General features: G+C 44.1%; 1 pseudogene across 1 annotated transcript; it reads right to left on the bottom strand.

Moving 5' to 3' along the window:
• Nucleotides 1-1,096: 1,096 nt before the first annotated feature.
• Nucleotides 1,097-12,684, bottom strand: LOC100278168 (Glucose inhibited division protein A - sarcosine oxidase pseudogene; annotated as a pseudogene). The gene is made up of 9 exons (NR_161474.1): nt 10,884-12,684; nt 10,644-10,710; nt 9,928-10,550; nt 4,287-4,414; nt 4,053-4,108; nt 2,504-2,595; nt 2,260-2,373; nt 1,659-1,800; nt 1,097-1,575 (listed from the first exon to the last, which is right to left on the bottom strand). The product of NR_161474.1 is annotated as a Glucose inhibited division protein A - sarcosine oxidase pseudogene (transcript).
• Nucleotides 12,685-12,892: the final 208 nt, after the last annotated feature.

Consider the following 12,892-nt stretch of genomic DNA (forward strand, 5'->3'; position numbering starts at 1 on the left):
CTTACTAATGGAACATGCTATTTTTTAGAATATGACATTCCACCACTTTCCAAAGTTATCATATAAGCCTACCTCAAATCCATGGGGTGAGAGATGGAAATTGATTCTATAGATTTACATGCTATTTTTCCGATGTACAACTTATATCACATTATTCTACTTGCGCCTCTATAACATAAATGTAGTATATAACTATCGCTCTCATATGATTTAGGATAATATACAAATATATTACATATATAAATATATAAACTTAATTAGTTTTGTCTAAATTATAATTATTAAAATGGAATTCAATTCCAACAAAACAAACGAGCCCTTATTGTAATTTGTAGGTGCCCTATAGACTAATAAATATGTGAGCCCGTTGTTTTTCTGCAATAGAAACGCAGAACCCATTATATACCACAGATTGCAGTGATGCCACAATGCATGGAAATAGCCTAAACTGCGATGATACATATACAAATGTGTTCATTTTTGTGTCACTCTTCGAACTACAGGCAAGGATTAGAGACACAGACATCAAAGACACTGAATAATTCCTAAGCAATCGAATGTATGTTACGCTAGTCTTTTTTCAGATTGCCATCAGTTTCATCATGAGATCCAAATGCACATGGGAAAAGTAATTAATTCTGAAATAGATGAAAAGACAGAACAAGTAGTACAACTTCACACGAAAACAAAAGGACGTGTCAGATTTTGAATCATAGCGTCTGATTGGTTGTCCGGTTGGTTTGAGTCTGGTTCAGGCCCAGATGCAGGCTGAGCCTAGCATGTATACATAGATGCAAGTAGTTAATTTGTTACGTGTTTGGTTTCGTGTATCGATTCAGCCAGGATTTAATGAGCTCGTGTTTGGTTTCCTGTACCGACTCAGCCATAATTACTGATAGTATTTACTGGGCATAAAAAATACAGAAGCCACAATTTACACGTCTCACACCGAGCAACATAAAACTATCTAGAAATTCTACACAATTTCTACACCAACTAAAACAGTCTTCAAATTGTACCCAATTTACACAACTAAGTAAATACAAATTTGGACTTAAACAAGCTTGACAAACTGGTATCTAAGCTTGACATATTAGCCTCAAAACAGTGTACTCAACTCTATTGTCAGAACTGTATTAAACTTTCAGACCGCATTGTTCTAAGAATTTGAACTGTATTGTCAAAAAATCAAGCTTTACACTGTCTATAGATTAGCCTAACTGTCTAAAGCTTGCTTTTTTACACACTGTAGCATAAAAGGCTAAAGCTTAATACAGTGTAAAAACAGTGTACTCCAAAGTCTAAAGTCTAAAGCTTGATAGTAGTAACAACTCCAAATTGTGTAAAACAGTGTACTCTAAGATCTAATGCAGCTGATCTTGATGAGCCCCGGGAGCTCCAGCGACGGCGCGCCGTACACGGGCAGGTCGCCGTAGCTGGAGAAGGTCGGGAACCCGGCGCTCGTCGAGACAGTCTGCTCCTGGCCGGGCTTCACGCGCCAGTAGAGGTGGAGCGTGTGCAGCGGCCTGATGGGGAGGTCCACGCCCCAGGAGCCGAGCAGCTTGGCCCCAGAAACTGCAAGTTTTCAGTTAGTCCATGAGAAGCTGACTCTCCAGCTCGCCCAGCAGGCATTGATGTCCTACCAATCCAAATCTTACCACTCATGAATGTTCTGGTGCTAAGTACAACAGATGGTGCATAAAGTCCATGCTGAAGAAAGTGCAAACACCCTCAATGGTGTCATTTTTTCCAATTAAAACCTCTGTAGCCATTGCTTCTCTAATGAAAAGATTTTCTGTGCTGAAGCATAGTACACAAAATAGTCAATAAGCAATGTGAAATCTATCACAATACATGCGATCAACGATAAGAAACATCAGCAAAGCATGACAAAAGTTGGCAAGCAGAAAAAAATGCTAAACTCTTATGTCAGAAGATTAAAATATTTACATCTACCTTGAGTGTTTTTTACTACATTGAGAACTTAAGACTAGCCATGCAGAACCATGATCTTAATACAGTAACAACAATATCCGGTGCCAAATTTTGAGAAGGTGTCATGTTTGATATATTTTAAACCAAATATCACAATTTTGTGAGTACAACCTAACAAGCTATGAAATGATGATCAAATTAACATAACTTAAATGAGGTCAGCTAAACGAAGCATATTCAGAAATTATGTAGCACTAACCACTTATGGAGGTGCCAGACAAGATTATAAATCCAAGTAAAGTTAGCAACTTAGTATACACTGACCTTTCCACACTGTTCTTCATCTCTATTGCATACTCTCTCTTATCAGGCTGAGCACGCAGTGCACGTACAGCAGGGCCTTTTGAGCTGTTCAGTACACGCTTTTGCAAGTAGCACCTATCAGAAGAAGATGCAATCAGTATGCTAAGATATCTTTGTTGATTAACTAGCAATCAAAATTTGGACTCTCAGCCATTTGCACTCAGAGAAACTCATTCTCCAGACAACAAGACGTTTGAACTCGTACCTATCAGTAATTTTTCCAATTTCACCACCAAGGGCATCTACCTCATGGACAAGTTGAGACTTTGCAGGGCCACCAACAGCAGGGTTACAAGGCTGGGTAGGGCAGAAGATGAGTTCAAGCAGAACCACACTTCTAATACTAAAATTTAAATGGAATTCATTGACAAAGAATGTTTCCTTATAGTTATAGGCTATAGCATACTAAGATATGCAACATACTAATCAAAAATCATCTATTCAGTTTCTATCGTACATTCATACCTTGGAACAGAATCTGTGCCCTACAAAAATGCTATCACAGGTGAGATTTCACATTGCTAAATTTCTACACTGCAGGGTTTGATGGATCAATTCTTCATATAAGGGACATGATTTTTATTATCTGGCATCAGGAGTCAATATTCAAGTAATTTCAGTCATGAACTTGACTAGAATATCTACCATCGGGGCAAAGCTAGCTCAGCGCAGACCTGCCACACAATCCGGTCAATGTTGAGCGTAAGAAGCAGGGTGCGCGCGCCGAGGCGAGGCGAAGCAAGGGCGGCCTCGCATCCGGCATGGCCGCCTCCGACCACAATGCCAACCTCGTTACCTGGTAGTACCAGGAGCAAGTGCACCTAGCGTCTGAGAGTGAGATCCGTGCGCGAGAGACAGAGAAGAAGAGAACCGTGACCACAAGGGGGGTGCGGCGGACGATCGACCGGCCCAGTGTTCGAAGCGGGGAGAGGAGATGAGAGAGGGAGAGCGGAGGGTGAGAGGAGAAGGCAGAGTCTGACCTCAACAGCGGCGGCTGCGAGAGGAACCCTAGCGCGAGCTCCAGGCGAGGATAGAGGCGGCTGTGAGAGGACCCTGGCTCCAACCCTAGCACGAGATCCAGACGAGGTGGCTGCGCAAGCTCCAGGCGAGGCGAGGCGGCTGCGCGAGCTCCAGGCGAGGCGAGGCGGCTGCGCGAGCTCCAGGCGAGGCGGCTGCGTGAGCTCCAGGCGAGGCGAGGCGGCTGCGCATGCTCTGAGCTGCGACGACAGGGAACGAGTGGAGCCTGGCTCCGGAGAAACGGAGATTTTGGCCGTTTGTGATGGGCCTGGATGAGATGGTTATTTTGCACGAGCGTAGCCTGGCCCAGATATTTGTTCAAGCAACCAAACACACCGCACTGTCAAAAACTTGTATCTAATGGGCCCTGCACGAGCGCACACAGGCAACCAATCAGCCCCATAGTGTACGGCTCAAGCAGCAGTTAACAGACCGAGCTGTGAGCTCCTAATAAATGGAGGTAATATGTGATACATTTTTCTTGAGTGATGTGTCATATTTGGTGCAAGCAGCTGCTAGACTTTCTTGTGAGATCCAAATAAATGGAGGCAGTGTAGAAAATTTTCTTTTCAGACTATCACTTCTTTTTATGGACACTAAGAACACCTTGGTATAGCAAATGACTTTTCTGCAATCTTCATTTCTTTCCCTAAGGGATGTGACAAATTTACATATTCCAGTCCCACTTAAATGTTGTCGCATAGTGCATGTTCAGTTTATTAAGATTCAACACGTACCTATCTGTACAATCTATTAAGAATCCAGATTTGGCGGCGTATGCCAAAAAAACAACCTGGAAAATATTAACTTTGTTAGGAAGATTAGAAGCCAAGAAAAAATTGCAACAGTACACAATGGTCCACAAAATACCTAGCATGTTGATTTGAAAACCAACTGATCCTTGAGCAGGACTCAACAAATATATGTAATTCAAAAGACAGTTGGAAGGAAAATTCCAGGAAGCAGATTACCAAATAGAGAAGCAAAATTGTCGGCAAGAATAAACATCATGAAGTAAGACTGTAAGAGGGCCCTCTGCATTGCTACGTCCATTGAGCTGCTCTGGGTGGATCTTCTTCCCCAACATCTTCCTCATGACCTACTTAGTTTCACAAGACAACCAAAAGCAACAAATGCATTGCAGGTTAGCAGTCGTTCAGCGTCAAGATAGGCCAGATACATCATGCTTGCTTAGCTAGCCATCCATATTTGACCGGATTAAGAAGCTACTAAGTGGCATGGAATAAATAACTTGGACCACTTCTAGGATGGCACGAGATGCATAATTACGAGGAGTTATGCAATTCTGCCGGTTAACATATGACACAACTTATTAGCCTATAACTCTTCTCATGAGCTTCTGTTCTTTCTGGACAATGAGTATGCCTTTAGGGTGTAATCATATGAGGGATCTTATATTAGATGAGCCTGAGGTACTTAAAATTGCTACAGGGTGCCAATCGGAGTAGAAAGATTATTGTCAATATCTGAAATATGGTATTTGTTACTAACCTTGATTAGGCGAGATAATGGCCCCCTCGGGTACTGTAGCATATATATAGGCAGACAATAATATATGGGCCTTATGGGCCTTAACACCCCCTGTCAAACTCAAGGCGGAAGTGGAGGATTTGAAGCATTGAGTTTGAGTAGATGAAACTGATGTTGTGCCCTAGTTTGTGCTTTTGTGAAGAAATCCGCCAACTGTAATTCTGAGGGCACGTAGTGAAGATCAATGGTCTTCTGATGACAATGAGATCTAGTGAATGAGACATCAACACCAATGTGTTTTGTGAGTTCACGCTTCACTGGATCATGACAAATTTGTATAGCTCCAGTATTGTCACAGCGAAGAAGTGTAGGCGAGTCACAAGAAACACCTAAATCAGCCAAGAGCCAACGAATCCAGATAATCTCAGCAGTAGTAGTAGCCAGGGCTCGAAGTTCTGCTTCAGTACTAGATCTAGATACAGCAGCTTGCTTCTTGGATTTCCAAGCTACAGGGGATGATCCAAGAAGAATACAGTAACCAGTGATGGAGTGACGATCTGTAGGATCACTGGCCCAGGTAGCATCAGAGTAAGCATGAAGCTGAAGTGGGGAATTTGAGTCATAAAATAAACATTGTGTTTTTGTCCCCCGTAAATATCTAAGCACACGAAGTAAGTGCCCATAATGAACTGATGTAGGAGCAGAGACAAACTGACTCAAAATCTGAACCGCATGAGCAATATCTGGCCTGGTGACAGTAAGGTAAACCAAGCTGCCAACAAGATGTCTATATCGAGATGGATCCTCCAAAGGTGTCCCATCAGTCGGATGAAGAGATAAGTGAAGATCCATAGGTGTGGCAACAGTGCGAGTATCACTAAGACCAGAACGATCAAGAAGGTCTTGTATGTACTTGGCCTGAGAAAGATAAATACCCTTTTTAGTCTGCAAAACCTCAATGCCCAAGAAATAACTGAGTGCCCCCAAGTCAGACATTTGAAATTCCTTACTCAGAGACGCCTTCACATGAGCAATATGGTCTGGATCATTGCCTGTAATCAACATGTCATCAACATATAGTAATAGCAACGTGCGTCCTCGTGAAGAAACATGAATGAACAATGCAGGATCATGGTCACTAGAATAGAAACCACAAGCCTTGATGACAGAAACAAATCTCTCAAACCAAGCACGAGGAGCTTGTTTGAGACCATACAAGGCTCGACGGAGACGACATACATGCCCTGATGGAACCTCTATCCCAGGAGGTGGATGCATATAGACTTCCTCATGTAAATCACCATGAAGAAAAGCATTTTTGACATCCATCTGAGAGATAGTCCAAGAAGATGAGGCTGCAACAGCAAGTAAAGCTCGGACAGTAGTCAGATGGGCCACAGGTGCAAAAGTCTCATCATAGTCAATACCATGTGTCTGTTGAAAACCTCTGGCCACAAGACGAGCTTTATATCGCTCAATAGACCCATCAGATTTGGTTTTAACCTTGAAGACCCATTTGCACGTGATAGGTACAACACCAGCAGGTAACGGAACAACATCCCATGTACATGTGCGATGAAGGGCATTTAATTCATCAGTCATAGCAAGCTGCCACTCAGGTATACTAGAAGCCTCTTTATAAGATGATGGTTCAGCAATGACTGCACCAGCACGGGAAAACCCATAACGTTCTGGAGCTGCAATAGTGCCACGGTCACGAAGATGATACCCCTGATTAAAAACAACATGAGAGTCATCATTGTTAGTACAAGTATCAGCAACAGGATCATCATCAGGACTGGCCGTGGGAGTAGAGCGAGGACGACGAATGTAAGTCTGAGTGACAGGTGGTTTGGAAGAGTAAGATTGAGATGGTGTGGAAGTGGAAGGTGGTGTGATGGGAATAAGGACATCTGGGGTAGAAACAGTAGGTGGTGATACTGATGAAGTTTCAGAAATGGGAGGAAGGCTCATGAAGGAGGTAGACTCTGTGGAATAAAAAGAAGAATGAGTGGAAGAATTGTAAAAGAAGGGACGATTTTCATTGAAGCTCACATCTCGAGAAATACGCATGCGACGAGAAGATGAATCATAACATCGATAGCCTTTATGTTCAGGGCTGTATCCAAGAAAAACACATTCAACAGATTGAGCAGTCAATTTAGTACGTTCACGAGGTGATAATAGTACATAACACGTACATCCAAAAACTCGAAGGTGGTCATAACGTGGAGGAGTTCCGAAAAGAACTTCACCAGGTGTTTTGCCAGAGAGTTTGGATGACGGTTGTCTATTGATGAGGTAAACCGCAGTAGAAACTGCTTCACCCCAAAAATGTGAAGGGACAAAAGAAGATATCAACAAAGTGCGAGCAGTTTCTATAATGTGACGATGTTTGCGTTCAGCCACACCGTTCTGTGCATGAGCACCAGGGCAAGAAAGTTGAGCAAGAGTACCCTCTGAAGTCAAAAACTGGCGGAAATTATCAGATAAATATTCACCACCAGAATCAGAACGAAAGGTTTTAATGTGAGTGGAAAATTGAGTGTGAATCATACGAGCAAAGGTTTTATAAATAGAAATCAACTCAGAGCGGCGTTTCATAAAATAAATCCAAGTGTAGCGAGAATGATCATCAATAAAAATGACATAGTATTTATATCCACCTTTTGACACAAAAGGTGCAGGACTCCAAATATCAGAGTGAACCAAATCAAAGGGTTCAACAGAATGAGAATCACTAGTAAAATATGGAAGTTGTATTTGTTTTCCAAGGTGACAACCCTTACAATGAAAATCAGACTCAACCGAAGTATGACCTAAGCAACCTGACTTTATTAGGGTAGACAATCTAGATCCACACAAATGACCTAGACGGTGATGCCACTGGGCAAAAGACGCAGCAGAAGCAAGGGTAGCTGAAAGGACATGCGCTGGAGATGTAGCCAAGGAAGGAAGTCGCAAAGAGTCCAAGATGTAGAGGCGAGGAGCAGCTCTACGGCGACGGCCAGTCCCAATCACTTCCCCTGTGCGAAGGTCCTGTACAAAACAAGATGAGTCATCAAATCCGACAAAGCAATTATGATCCGTAATTTGGCCTACTGAAAGAAGGTCCATAGATAGCTCAGGAACAAAGAAAATATTAGGTACTGTAAAGTGTGGATCTGAAAGAGAACCCTTATGAGTAATGTGGCATACAGTACCATCAGCTGTTTGCACTGAAGCACCATCTGTGACAGGAGTAGTAGATGCCAACTTTGACTGATCAGATGTGACATGAAAGGAAGCGCCTGAATCAAGTACCCAGGCTGACTCTGAAGTACAGGCGGACGAAGTGGCAGCAACAGCAACTGAGCCTCTATTAGATGGTCCTGGACCACGGCCACGAGCAGCACGTCGTGCACGGAAATCAGTCAACTTATCAGGGAACTTGACAAAGCAAAGCTCAGATCGATGATTGGTCTTGCCACAATGATCACAAGGCTTAAAAATATTCTTAGGTTTCTGGGCAGCAGCCAACACACTGTGAGGATTACCACCAGTAGAGGACAGAGAATTAAGACGAGTCTCTTCAGCAAGTAAATCAGACAACGCCTTAGCCATTGTAAGAGTGTCAGAACCCTGAAGTAAACGAGCACGAAGAGAATCAAACTCGGCCCGAACGCCCATAACAAATCTGTAAGTGAAGAACTTCTCAATAAACTTATGAGCTGGACACGGATCAGCAGTACAAGCTGGCACCATAGATGTCAAAGCACTCATCAGACGATCAAAGGCTGAGTAGTACTCATCAATGCTCATATCATTTTGCTCAATAACATGTGTCTGCTGCATGAGAGTGTGTAATAGAGCACCACTGTCCTGAACAAAACGCTCCTTCAAATGAGACCAGATGGCTTTAGCAGTTTTAAATTTAGACAAACTCATAATCATAGACGGTTTGACACTGTTCACCATAGCAGCCATCACTTTACCATCATTAAGCTGCCATGTTTTGATATCAGCAGCATTGCGACGATCATCCGCAAGTATGGGTGCCGCATCAGTCAAATGAAAGAGTAATCCATGTCCTCTGAGTGCAGTCTCAACACAGAAAGCCCACTCCGGATAATTTTGTCCATCAAGAGTGATATTGACCACAATAGCATTTGTCGTCATATTGAATTCAATGAAAAACAGGAAGAACAGGAGACCGGAAACCAAGCAAACCAGAGGAACCGCAGCTGACAGCAGCCCGGGTTGGACGAGTTGACGAAGGTCCTGGTCGCGAAAGCCGAGTTGGACAGTCTGCCCACAATGGCAGCCACCGGCGCAGATGGCGACGAGGCAGGGCGCAGTAGACGGTGACGTAGATCCGGATCCGCAGAAGCGTGCAGCAAGCAGACGGCAGCCGGGCGCAGCACTGCTGGGGACGACGGCTGAGGACGGCAACCGGGCGCAGCACTGGCGAGGGACAGAGCCGGGCGCAGATGGAAGACAGAGCTGGGCGCAGCACTGGCGGGCGCGGCCTGACGCAGCAGACACGGCGAACAGCGGCGGACAGCGCAGGCGGGAGAAGATCCGCCCTGGCGAGATCCGCCCCTGGCGGCTGACAGCACAGGCGGGCTGGCGGCGGGAGATGCCGCCCTGGCGGAGGACCAGCGCAGGCGGGAGAAGATCCGCCCCTGGCGGCTGACAGCACAGGCGGGCTGGCGGCGGGAGATGCCGCCCTGGCGGAGGACCGGCGGACGAGGACGACGGCGCCCAGGCGGGCTGGCGGTGGGAGATGCCGCCCTGGCGGAGGACCGGCGGACGAGGACGACGGCGCCCTGGCAGCGGGCGCAGGCACAGGAGATCCCGCCCTGGCGGAGGACCGGCGGGACGGCGCCCTGGCAGGGATCCGCCCCTGGCGGCGGGATGGAGGAAGGAGAGGATGGGCTGGCCGCGATGGCAGCGCAGCAACGGCGCGACGGCGCCAAAAAAATGGATCAGGGCTGGATTTAGACGAAAACCCTAACCCTAACCTCCTCTGATACCATGTTACTAACCTTGATTAGGCGAGATAATGGCCCCCTCGGGTACTGTAGCATATATATAGGCAGACAATAATATATGGGCCTTAACAGTATTTGCAAGCCATACCTGACTTAATTTTCTTGTGCCTTTCAGTGGTTTTGGTGTTGGCTTCCTTGGTTTCTTTTGATGCACCTTTTCCATCCACGATGTATGCTTTGAAGTGGATGCTCCAACATCAATGATATTATGGCAACTATTCTCCCCTGGGGCAATTGATGAGAATACTTCTGCTGCAAGCAAATCAGCAAGTGTAGTTCTTACTTTCTCCACCTTCTCTACCATCAGAAGTGGTCGTTCCTGGATATTAGCAGCTCCCCCATCTTCCAACTCACGTATCAGGATTTCCTCTGTTACAAAGCATGTAAAGTTGTCTTCTTTCATCGACAATGAATGCATCTTAGCAGGCTCAACAATAGGTAATACTGGTTCAAACGGTTCTGTTTCCAATGCAAAGTTTCCTGGGTTCCTTATCATTTTTCTCTTCCTCAATTACTTTTTCATCACCCATGATGAGGACTGAGGAGATCATCTTCTTCAATGCAAAGGTCAGGAGAAAGTGAGTCAGAGTCTACGTGATGTCCAAGTGTGCCAATTGCAAGTATACCATTAAGAAGCACATCACGGAGCAGAAGTGCTTCAGTGTCTTTCTCAACCACACTATGAGGCAGAGTCCTCCTTATCCTCCATGGCTGTTGCATTATTCAAAAAAAATTGACAAAATAAGAACAAATAAATGTATATTGGATCACATAAAAAGAGAGGCATCCTAGGAACATGCTTACCCTTGTTACCATGGATGGTGCGGTACTCAGTATTAGGATGCATCCTCCGATTCAGCCAATGAAACACCTGCAGCGTCACGACTCATGAGAACATGTAGATCATTAATAATATGGGCACTTAATACAAGAATAGTAACTTCAATATCATGGGTCAACATGATAGAGAGAAATTGCAAAGACAAGCACACATCAAATACTGACATAGGGTGCATCATAAATTCATAAGCAAAACTGAATTACCTTTAGGCCCATATCGCCAGAACTAATCTGAAATCACAGGAAAGTGGTAGACAGTAGCATTGACGAGCCTCAAAGGCATGGCATGGTTTTATACGAAGAATAGCCCCATAATTGAATGGTCCAGGAGACAAAAGATGGAGTTTTGGTTGCAACTGGCTTGGCCTGACTCAAGTCAAGTAAATTCTTTCACTGAGGTTGATATGCGGATGTGAGATTCCCAGTTACATTCTATTCAAAGTGAGCAGAGGCCAGAGATTCACTAATCACAGCAGGAGAATGACTTAGAAAGACTCCAGCCAACTCAGTCAGCCACCATACTGTGGCACAGTGCATGTGCATGTTGTGGTCCCATTGACATAATGGATCAAGCCTACTTGGTGACAGATACCATGCAAATTGCTAACAAACTAAACAAAGAAGTAATCGCAGAATCATGACATGGAATGAGCAGGTCCATCAACCTATCGGGACTAGAAAGAGAATAGTTTTCAAGAACTGACAAATTCCAGATTAAGCAAGCGCCAACAGTAGAATTATATTGAATTTAATCCGTTCACCAAATACTTGACATATGTACAAATATGTTCATCATTCCAGTTTTCCAAATAGATATGCTGCAGCACCAACTCTATCATTTAACAGTAAACTGCACATGCCATCATCCTCCTCTTATATATGATTTGATGCAGTAGCCACTTGAAATGGCGACAACGACATAAGCAGCTGCTGCCTGCTGGCAGTAGCCTGTTAAGTTAGCACTTGACAGCATACTACTGTGGCATCCAATGGCACAGGGCACAGGGCACAGGCAAGTGCCAACTACAGCTGCATCTGAACAAGTAAAGGCTGGCAGCAGCATCGGTATGCAATTTGTAGGCTCGTGAAGGCAACAGTTTCCATTAGCAAAGCAGCTTCCAAAAATTCACTTCAGGGATCAGCCTCACAACAAAATTACTTTTAGATCTTAACTAACAAGATGAATGTGAAAATAGTTTTCATTCATTCTCTTATATTTGAATAGCTTCATGAATATAATAGTCAAAATCAAGCAAAGGGGATGAGAAAAATAATACTACCTCCGTTCTCGAATATTTGTCGCCCGCTAGTTCGTTTTTGAACTAAACCACGACAAATAAAAAAGAACGGAGGGAGTACTACGTTGATCATGAAATGATTGAAACAAAAAGTGCATATGAGAAGGTAAATTTTGTCCATGTAATGGTTCATAAGGCGCTTTTCCAGCATCAACCTACGACAACTAAGCATGGAGATGAGACGTGTGTCTTCTTCCTGAAGCCAGCAAGATCGTGTAGACCAAGTGCATTGACTGTCTACCTTCTCCTAATAGCTTAAACTTTTAGGTTGAACTGGTTAGTACATCCACTGTAACATGGTATCAGAACCAGAGGTTTCGAGTTCGAATCCTGGCAGAGGCTTAATTTGTGCCCCCACCTATTTATTTTGATGTTTGCGTCTTTCTCTAGCTACGCGTGAGTGGATTCGTTGAAGTGTATAAGTAGATTGTCTACCTTACCTTCTCCTAATAGCAAGCTTTTGGGTTGAAGTGATTGTGCATCCACTCTAACAGGACAAAGAATAAGCACCCAAGGTGCATGCTGTCGAAGCTCATAATATTGAAAATATTTGTTATTCATCCTTCTGACTCAGAAGTACAGTGGTAATCAATCTGATGACACATGTTTTCTATGTGTGTTCCTTTGTGTTTTCTGTTGTATCGCTTTCATGTGTGTTTTGCTATGTTTTTTGGACATTCTTGAGTGCAACTAATCATTAGTCGACTCGCGTGTACTCACCTTTTTTTGGTAATTGTTTTTTTTTCGAAAGCGCAGGAGAACTGCGCATCATTTTAATTAGAGAAGAAAAAAGGTCCAAAATGGACCAAGGTACAAAGCCCTAAGCAGGCTTACCAAAAACAAAAAAACACAAAACACACACCACTCCCTAGACACTGTGAAGGTTACGCGCAAGCTCTAAGCCAAAGCTCTGAA

The sequence above is a fragment of the Zea mays genome, chromosome 7, assembly GCF_902167145.1.
Source record: "Zea mays cultivar B73 chromosome 7, Zm-B73-REFERENCE-NAM-5.0, whole genome shotgun sequence".
Taxonomy (NCBI): domain Eukaryota; kingdom Viridiplantae; phylum Streptophyta; class Magnoliopsida; order Poales; family Poaceae; genus Zea; species Zea mays.